Source organism: Aulonocara sp. 'chitande type north' Nkhata Bay, linkage group LG2, assembly GCF_057382095.1.
Source record: "Aulonocara sp. 'chitande type north' Nkhata Bay isolate Kocher_YH1m ecotype deep benthic linkage group LG2, A_spYH_male_GT1.1, whole genome shotgun sequence".
NCBI lineage: Eukaryota > Metazoa > Chordata > Actinopteri > Cichliformes > Cichlidae > Aulonocara > Aulonocara sp. 'chitande type north' Nkhata Bay.
The window spans coordinates 8,964,357-8,975,000 of record NC_141345.1 but is presented as its reverse complement, the minus strand read 5'-3'; the positions used below and the strand labels follow the sequence as shown (position 1 = coordinate 8,975,000).

General features: G+C 41.3%; 1 protein-coding gene across 2 annotated transcripts in view; it reads right to left on the bottom strand.

Annotated features, from left to right (window-relative positions):
• The window catches only part of cplx2b (complexin 2b), a 54,981-nt gene extending 44,801 nt beyond the window's left edge, over nt 1-10,180 (bottom strand). For both annotated transcript variants that reach the window (XM_086262434.1, XM_086262440.1), the window contains exon 1: nt 10,062-10,180. The gene's annotated coding sequence lies outside the window, so the exon portion shown is untranslated. The remainder of the gene's footprint in view (nt 1-10,061) is intronic.
• Between the last annotated feature and the right edge of the window lie 464 nt (nt 10,181-10,644).

The following is a 10,644-nucleotide window of genomic DNA, read 5'->3' as shown; positions in this document are numbered from 1 at the left end:
CCCGTGCGTGGGGCTGGACGGCGTCAACGTGTTAGCGAGCTAATTGCGCCAACGAGCTAACGATATGCAGCCCCTGTGGGCTGCATGGCCTAAAATCCTTTCATTTTCTCAAAATTTGACAGTGCGCCTTATATATGCATTCTGGTTGTGCTTACTGACTGCAAACTGATTTTATGTGGTACACGGTGCTCAGCAATCTGTCAAAAAATGTTTTAGTACGACTTTGCAGCTGCACCGCTTGATGGCTCCAGACTACGGCTACCGTAGTCGCGGAGTAATACGCGAAGTAATACGGAGTAATCGCCTCGCGGAGTAATACGTACAGTGCATCAACGTAATATTACTGTATTGTGTGTGTATAAGGACCATAAATGGCACCTGTAAGAGACGTGGTTACGAAGCAGATTTCAAACTCAAGGCTGTCAGTCACGCAGTAGAATTTGGGAATATAGCAGCTGTGAAATCTGTCTTTGTTATTATGCTCAGCGTCTGTTAGTTTACATTTTGACTGCACAGTTGTGAGCTTTTTGTTATGCACAAAAACAACATTGCTTTCTTTTATTTATGGAGAATTATTATTTAATTATTATTATTTGGGGCGACCGTGGCTCAGGGGGTTGGGAAGCGAATATGGGCTCAAAATGTGGTCATAAATATTTTGTACTTGTAAAAAAGATTTGTATGTGTAAAAAAGATTTGTGCGTGCATAAAAAAGATTTCTGTGTGGACTTAGCCAAAAAAAAACCTGCAAGTTACAAGTACGAATTTTGACCCTATTTTTCTTCCTTTAAGCTGATTGGTCAATGTCAAAGTCAAAGTCAAAGTCAACTTTATTTGTCGATTCTGCCACATGTACAGGACATACGGAGAATAGAAATTGCGTTACTCTTCAATCCCTAGATAAATACCAAATGAACATTTAAATATATTTAAATATAAAAGTGATTAAAAAATGCAAGTAAAATAATTAAAAAGTAAAAATTTAAATAAATACAATTTTACATATAACAAGAAAGCTATATAATATACAATATAATGGGTAAGTGACATTGAGTGTAAACCAGGCAGAGTAGTGCAAATGTCATGTCAATCACAAATTAAACAATCCAATCAGAGAACAGATGGGTTTGGCTGTCGGAGGGGCACTTTTTTGAACTGCAGGTCCTTGGGCCACTTCGGAGGTGGGGTGCCCCCAGCCTCTGGGCCTGGGGCTCGGTCACTCAGGCACAGCTGGCTGCCGGCAGAACTCACGGGTGTGTCACTGCAACCCCCCCTGGCTTCTGCTCCGCGGCTGCTGAGTGAACCCTCATCTGGGACTCTCCTCAGCTCTTTCTGGGACAGTGGCGCGGCTGCCCCTCTGTTAGTCTTCCTTGGTCTCTTGAACACAAGATTAATATTTAGTATTTACTGTCATATTCCCATATATCATTGTGATGTTGTTTATTCTATTACTCTTGTTCTCATGTAAGGTCTCGGGTGTTTGCGTGCTCTACATTTGTAAGGATTCAGGGGTTTTATTGTAATTTCAGCACATGAATTCACTCAATGTGAAACTACATTTAGCACTCAGATACTGGCTAAGGCCATCAAGAGCAAGAAACACATTTACAGTGTGACTATAAATAAGAAACATCCACAATGGGCTGTACATTTGTTAAAAACATCAGAACTAGAAAAAGAAAAGGAAGATGTGTCACTGAAACTAAAAATGCCAAATCAAACGTGTGGAGCTGCCTGCTGTGGTGCCCCCTTGTGACAAAGAAGCAGCTGACAGTAGTAGTAGTAGTAGTATGTGCAAGCAAAACAATTTGAACTGCCAACTCTTTTGGTAGTGACCTCCAAAAACATCAATAAAACTATGAAAAAAGGGGCAAAATGTCAAATAAAGTGTTTTAGGTTTGCACACCTATCCTTTCTTCATCTCATCAAATCAAAACAAATTTATATTGACTAAACAAAAATAGTCCCGCTGATAAAGGTACGTTAGTTGAATAGGGCTATTTGTTCTAAAATTTTGATTTCAAGGACTAGTTTTTATTTTTTAAGTTTCTATAATGCTCCTTCATGTCCAGCCAGCATGATATATAGAAGAAAAGAACATTTTGAGGCTAAATGAAACCTTATGCCAAACAAGCTGACAAAATTGTAAATAATTTAAAAAACTGCAAAAATGTGAAGACAGACTGGATCGGGACAGAAAGCAGAAACAAGCTCCAAACTTATGTTCCATTAATGCCACGGTGCTGCCTCTGAAAAGGTCACCTGGTTTCAGACCACTGAGTCATGAATGAAGCCAAATGAAACGGCAAAAAGTTGACTACCCTGAAAATCATCACAGGAGAACAACAAGGTCAATTGTGAGCTGAACGTCTACCCTGGCACTCGTATCTATGCTTATTATTTCCATGTGACAGCATCCCTAACTGTCCCCCGGGTGGTGTCAAGCTAGTATCCAACCCTCTCGCAGTAGTTCAGGCTCAGTCGAGCCAGGCGCAGACTGAGCCTCATCAGAGCTCAGCATGAAGCATCAGTTATCTGCATAGCATTTCAGAAAGATTAAAAACACTCCATCCAGCCACTATCAGCCCCTGAAAACAGATGGATTAAGTGTCCATGTCAGAGTATGCTGTGTGTGTGAAATTCACTTTAAATTAAATAAAGTTACTTTCATACCACTGAGCTGAATTTTCAGCATATCTCAAGCTTTGGCACAGCCAGTGTTGGCACGAGGAAGGCCTCCGAGTGTCCTTTCTCACAAACTTGGACCGCTTTTGCATGCCTGATCTCAGCATGGTTACTCCTGCTACAAAGCATTAGTTTTCATTAATTATTTTCCTAATTACCACAGTAAATCATGTCCACAGATATGATCACAGCTTAGCTGCTTCAAAAGGCGTATTTTTCTAGCTTACAATCAAAATAACCCAAGAGCAATGTTCCCTCTAAGCTGCGCGCGCGCAATTGCGCACTGCTGGCACGGTCTCTGCGCACAGAAAATCTGCGTTGCGCACAAAAAAAATCTAACCTGAATTGAAATTAAAATTAAAACTTTAACAATTCTGTTTTGCAGTGTTAGTCAGTAAGTGACTGGCTGCTCCCGTATGGGATTAGAACGATGCCACCTTATCCCATAGTCCAGCCAATGATGCGCTTCACATTCGTATATACGCAGCTAATCAACGTCGTTGACAGGCTATGACAGCGTCCTTATGTGTCGACAACAGTGTTTTAGCTAGCAAAGCAGCGTGGCTGATGTGGAGTGAAGCCACGTTAATGACACCATGTACAACTATTGGAGATGTGAGCAAGACAGAACAATTGACAGGACACAATAGCAGAAGTGTGGACTTTATACCTGTTTTTAAATTGTGTTGATAGGCCACGTAAAACCAGAGTCAATAGTCAATAGTTTTGTTGCGTGTGTCAGAACAATGAGGCGACTGCTGAATGTTACAGGTGTTACAGGAGTGATACATCTCCTGTTGTCAGGCCTGCAGGTATCAGGGTGTTGTTCTCCTTTATCTCATAGTGGACAGAAATTATTTTTTGGAGTGGCACAAATAATTTGTGTGGCATCAAATTTGATGCAGAATAGCTGATTGTTCTGTAAATAGTTTGAAATGTTTATTTTTTTAAAAAACGCCTTGGCTGCATTTTTAGGTAAACAGCTGCAAAAAAACATTGTTGTTTGCATAACTCAGTTACTTTTTTGAAGAAGTACTATATAATTGCCCAACATTGGTCTTTATATACTGTAGTTTGCAGACACAGAGTTACAGGACTCTCTCCCAGACCACAGACTCATACTCATAATACAAGTCAGAGCTTTATAAAAAAAAAAAAAGAAAGAAAAAAAAAGTTGTTTTTTCAAAATTGGACTTCAAGTTATTTTTACTCCCAATAGTGTTAACATACTACACAGGTCATGAACAAGATTTTTTTTTTTAATTTTCATTGTAAGTGGGCTAAAGCAGTTAATTAAAAGTAGTCTAACACAAATGTAAATGCTGCAATTTGATTATTCTAATAAACATGTAACTTGGATGGATTCAGTGCTGGCATTACCACAGCGCACACGTCTAATGTCGCTCACAGTGGTCCAAGGGACCGCTCAGGGAGTTTGTGTGTTTGCTCAGACACATGAAAAATTAGAGGGAACATTGCCCAAGAGTCCTTTTGCTGACACACAGTGAAGGAAACTGGAATTTCATCAAAAATGTGAAGATCTGAGGCAATGGAAATGAAAAACAGCACTTTCCTAGTCTCAGTGAGACATGTTTGTGCACATGTTTATTAGTACTTTTAGTGCTTTATCATTCTCACACCTACAGCCAATTTCAAATCCCCCCATATGGAAAAGAAATAGTAAAAACATATATGATTTACTCATGGCCACTTTCTTATTACTTTCATATATTTTTTTAGTAAGTATACAAAACATACAAGTTTCATTATATAACTTTTCAAGGGATCTTATATGTGTTTTCACTCTTGTATGCTTTTCATACAAGTTTCATACAAGACAGATAAAAACTTTATAAGATTTATATATATCTTTTCCATATGGACCCAGTCCTCACAGCTCCTCACCTCAGAGCTGAGAGAAGTTAAACTTTGATCCACTAAAGTTTCTGTTTCTGTTGTCACTACAAGCTGCTGAATGTCACATATATTCCATGTTCTCTGGTCACTACAAAGAAGCTAATCCTTTTCTGCTAGTCACTCCTCGGTCTTTTAGACTGTCAGAGAAAACCAGGACACCCGGAGAAATCCTGTGCAAACATATGCAGAAAGGCCCCAGAGAGACTGGTCCACAGAACATTCTTGTTATGAGGTCACATTGCCAACCACTGCACCTCTGCCCCACCCAAGGATAAATGTTTCAAAAGGTATAAAAGTACTTATTAAACCTGCTTAATCATGGGATGCAGGATAGACAAAAACAGTTCACTGTCCTGAATATCACTTTGATAATTCTGACATTCCTGTTTAAAAATCTCTGATTATAGCCTTCAGCTTTTGAGTTTACTGGTCCAAACAACTTACAAAAGCAAAGTGGGAATACTGCATGCTGTGTGCATGGAAATCTACTGGCAGTGAAGACTTTACTTACACTATAAAGCAAACGCTATCAAACTCTGGCCTATAAACACCCATAACATGCTGCTGTCATCACCCTCTGATGATGATTGTGGACTTCACTGCAAACATGCTGTGTGAAAGCATTATAGAAAACACATTTAGCACCCTTTATGGTGAAACTGCACTTCTCAGCAGTGCAGTCAGATCAGACAGCTGTTTGTCGAGACATGAAGAAAAGAGAAACTCATCAGGAGAAATATACGGTGAAGCACAGCGGCGGCAGCATCATGCTATGAGCTATTCTGATGAAAATGTTAATTTAGATTCTTGGCAGTGCAATAATAATACTCTCAGATGTGGTGACCATTAATTGATCGACTGAATTTATTTACATATATGACTTACTCTCAGATTCTGACATATTCTCTTCCAGTGTTCCCTTCATCACAGCTGGTGTCCTGGTGTTATTTTTGTATGCTGCCATCCACACATAAGGCAAACAGGCAATGAATGAATACAGCGGTAAATTGAGCCACAAACACAGACACAATGTTTTCAGCACTTAAACTTTTTGAGTAGTCACTTATTTGTACCAGAGAGCGAAGGAAAAGTGAGAGATCTCACGGCGTGAAATCTGTGAGATTCTCTCTAAATAAAGAACTCTGAGTGAAGGTATTGCAGTGCACAGCTGGCTACAAATATTGCATCTTTTATGAAGACTCTCGGGCATGCAGTCACTCCTGCAGAGAAGCTCCTGTAGAGTGACAGCACAACAAAAAGCACACACACTCTCACACACAAACTGAATTGTTCTTTATACAAATACTCAGAACGTCACATATGAAGGTTTCTACCAGTAGTGATTAACCACGACCATAATTATTTTGAATTTTGGTGAAATGTAGAGTGCATATGCCAAATATTTTTGTGAGTTGTTAGAACTTCTGTTAGTCATACTGGATTTTAGACAATAATAAGTCATTTTAAAGAATTTAGACAATCTTCAGCTGATGAACCTTGTGTAAATGTGATTTACCTCACTCTAGCAATCACAGCCTCAACACAGACCTCAATAACAGAGATTGTCTATCATGCAACATGTTGGGTAAACATGCTAATAAATATAAATGCAATATTTTTATTTGTGCACAGATTTCTGCCATGACATGAAACATCATATTTAATGGGGTGTGACTGACTCTGGCTGCCTCATGTGGTGGACTGGCAGCCTGTCCAGTGTGCACCGTGTCTCAGCTGACATATCCCCACCCACCCTGTGACCATAAAGATAGTGTTTCAGGAAGAAAGGATCCCTGATAATGCTAATGTTAGCACAGCAGGGCGGTGTTTTGCCGGTGCAGGCAGCTGCCATCTTCCTATTTTCAGAGCTCAGTCGTTCTTTTTCGTGTTATATTTATTTCATCTTAACTGACTTGTTAAACCTTTAAAATCTAAATATCTGAACTACATGAGATCCTTAACAGGGCAGCATAGTAACATCACTGCCAAAGAGCACTGAAAGTGTGATTACAGAGGAATGCAGACATGTAAAACAAGTGACATAAAGTGTGATGTCCTTTACATTATTTTCAGTAACATTTTATTTGTCGAAAAACTGAACAAAATTCACACAAACAGCTTTTATAGTGATCATGCATCCAGAGTGACTAACGCGAGATAATGGCCTATCAGCGCAGTGATAGAGGTCTGTTTGTGGCAACAGTGGGGTGACAGACAGAGCGAGAATGCCAACACGCCGGGCAAATTTTTTCTGTGCAGCTGTCACTCAAACGTCTCACAGCTCAGGAGCACAAAGCCAGCGATGCTCGGTTTTATTCAACTGTTGAACACTGGCTGATTTTCTTTTGTGAGAACAGAAAAGCAATGCAGTGCTGATCATGGAAATGCATTCTTTTCTACGCACACTTACGGGATCAATGAAGAATATACAGCAGATCATTCTCCTCACCTTGACTGTCTGTGATGTGTGTTTTTAAGATTGCGTTCTGACTCCGGGACTGCCGAGTGATCATCGTCAATAAAAGAGAGCAAGCTGTAGAGGCACCAGTGCAAGCCAAGGCCATAACTTGACCTCCAGCCTCCTTTGCATTGGTTCAGATAGATCAGGTAGTTCAGGTATCTCATCAATCCAGAAAATACAATGAAATACATTTGTACACTTTGTTGTGTTTTTAAGTAAAAAATAAACGATTAAAGTAGGAAAAATAAATGTTACTGCTAGCATACCGTTTACTGGAGGGGCTGTAACTTTTAAGTCCTTTAGCATGTAAGATTTTTGGTATTTACATATAATAAGAAAACTGAATTTTCAAGAATCAGTTAAAGTAAATTAAGATAAGTAGTAAGTTAAGTTAAATCATACAAACCTAAGTATCCACATTATATCCAATATATGAATAAAATTACAGGTTATCAGAAATCAGCTTTCCAACTGAGCAAATGACTCGCATGCACAGTTACAGGCTCTCGTGGGTTACATGAAATGCATAATGATACAGGACACGTGTAAAGATATTATTTCAAAAGTAAATCCTGTAAAAAGTAGTTTTCCGATGCCAGCACCTCTCTGTTTCACGGGATCTGTCTAGTGGCACAAGTTTTTTCCTGATAGCAAAAAACTATCAAGATACTGAAAACAAGGGCACTTCCACCCCCGATATATTGCATGAGTGCATACATATATTGCATGCACTCGTGCAATATATGTATTTTTCTGTAAAAATGTGACTCTAACTTCAATAAATACTTTTAAAAATAAATAAATGAGATACAAGGTGTTCTCTGGATGTATAAGCATAAGTATAAGGTCTGCTCTGTGCAGCTGGAGAAGACGCTGAATGATAATGATAACTACCACACTGACTAGAACACCGACACATGAGACAGGAAGCGCTGGGGCGCTCTGGTTAGCAGCAGCTAAACTTTTAAAACAAGAGTAATCCCCACTGCTATTCAATCATACAGTTTATGTGAATGGATGAAAAAATAGGAATAAAAACATCAAAATGAGGTGCCAGAAATACTGGAGGGTGTATGTCTACCTTGATGTATAAAAAAAGGCTGTTCGTGTTGGTGGATAACAAGCCTGACTCTTGTCTGATAAGTTAATTGTTGCAGCTCCTGAAGGATTAAGGTGGAAACATTGTTTTTGAACAATACATCTGGATTTAACTCGGATTAAATGTTCTCTCCAAATGTGGTTGTGGGATTTTTTTTTGTCCAGTCCAGGAACTATATGGGTTTAGGGAAGCTCTTTGCAGATACAGCAGAAAGGCGAGATGATGTGATGCTTAACATGTAAATAAATTTGCTGTCAGTTACTCAAATGTGAAGGTGGCACTGTGGCAGCAGAGATTACTGCTCCATCTACGGTTGTGTTTGAATCTGGGCTGATATGAATATGTCTGATATGATATGAAACCACATGGGATTTCAAATGGCAAAGCTTTTATCATAATATGTGCTATTACTCAACAGCGTTACATACAGTAGCAGAGACCCAAGTGTCATCTCAGCATTGCAGTCAACACAACCACAATCAGAACAACCACACGTGTGTCTGGAGTCACAGCAGGCTGCGGGAGCGCTGGGTGAGACATGACTGCCACCTTGATCTCAGGTGGGCTGACCATAAGAATTCAGATATGCATGCAATCTCACACTTTAATGACACTTACAGTGAGAGTATAAAATTACAATTATACTAAATTCTACACTACAAAAGGTGGTCAAGTGTTTGGCTGCTTGAGAAAAGGTGGATACACAGGAAGTTATCTACGACTGGCTGCTCCAGTCTGCATGTCAAAGTTCATTTTCATTTCAGACTGATCTATGATGGTAGCTGATATGTATGTGTCATGTAGATTCGTTTTATGTTGAGCTGAAAGACAGTTACGTTTTTACACATTTACTTTCTTTCCATGTGACAGGGAATATAAAAACATAACAATACAAACATTTAGTTAATGCAGGAACGTCTGAGAGACATTTTACTGCTGAGCTGTTTGTCTGTGGCACACATCATAAACTAACCCATCCAGGATCAGGCACCAATGAAGGCTCTGACACTGTCAGTGAAATCTTTATCTGAAATAAACGTCGTGCTCAGAGCTGTGAGAGTTGCAGTAATTGTGTCTGTGAGAAGCATGCGGTGGAAACTTGAGTAAATGATCCGCTGCTCTTACGTTTCTACAGGTGATTGGCTGGGTGCCTCACTCATTTCCACACACACCGCCTATCAAACGCTAATCAAAAGCGCGTGCGCATGTGTGCGCATGCACGGAGGCACACACACTTGATTTTCACGATGCCAAACACAAACGGAGACTTCCTCTGTGACGGCACCCTCTGCTCATAAAGCCAATCAGCGCGCTGGCTGCTATAAATAATTCCGGCTCTCCGCCGGCCGGCCCCGCCGACACCAACACCAACACTGCGGAGAACCGGAGACGGCCAGGCCCTCCTCCTCCCTCGGCTGACTCCCCTACAGCCTCGTCCTCCTCTCCCGTCTCTGTCACAAAACGCACACCTTTGAATGCGAGTGATGGCGGCGGAGGATTGAGGAGATCCGCCTTTACCTGGAAAAAAACGGAAGGCACAGAGCGAGAGGGGAGAGGAGGAGCAGGAGGGAGGGGGAGATATCCGCAGCATGCCTTTGTGTTCCGCGCCCCGGTGCCAGAAGTGGCTCTTTCAGCCCACAGCCGCGCGGATTGTGCACAGACATCGCGCCAGCAGGTGAAGCGCGTACCTGCAGCCCGCCCGCGTGCACAAACACACCGAGACCAAAACAGCCTCACGCCTAAAACCGTCTGCCTCACCGAGAGTGCCAGCTCCCCCTCCATCCACCCGAGCTGCAGCACTAATGCACAAACAAGCACGGAGCACCGGGGGTCCCCGCGGCGTCCCGGCAGCGCGGGCTCTCTCATCGTCTAACATGCGCTGCGTTTGCTTTCACTAACCTGATGCGTCTGAAGGACCGAGGGGCCGAAGGGATCCCGACCAGTCTGCAGGAGAGCTTTCGTTTGATGCCTGTCCTATATCCAGTCTCTCTCACACACGCGCGCGCTCGCTTTCTCTCCACCACCCCCTCTTGCGCACTATTACCTCACAGCCTCAACTCTGTTCCTCCAAGACGAGAGAGAGAGAGAGCATATGGCGACAGATTCTCAACAGGAGCGCGAATCCGTGTAAAAGTAGAGACTCTGCTTTGTGTTTTGTTTAAATTCTCCAAAGTGCGCACGCCACCACCAACAAGTGAGCCTGTTAGGATACACATAAAGTCCATTCAAAGAGAACAGTGTTTAAGCTGACAAAGGTGCACAATTTAAAAGAGGCCAGAACACAAAATAGGATTTTACCCTCAGAGGTTTTAATGGGGTGTCGGTGAATTCATTTATTTTGATTGCGGGCGTGAATATTCCAGTTTACAGTATGCCATCTATTTTATTTTGCCAGATGTGATCAGAGGACACTTTGATAACCGAATGCTACATCTTTCACACAGAGGCCTGACACTGCCATTTAAAAAATAGCATTCATAGA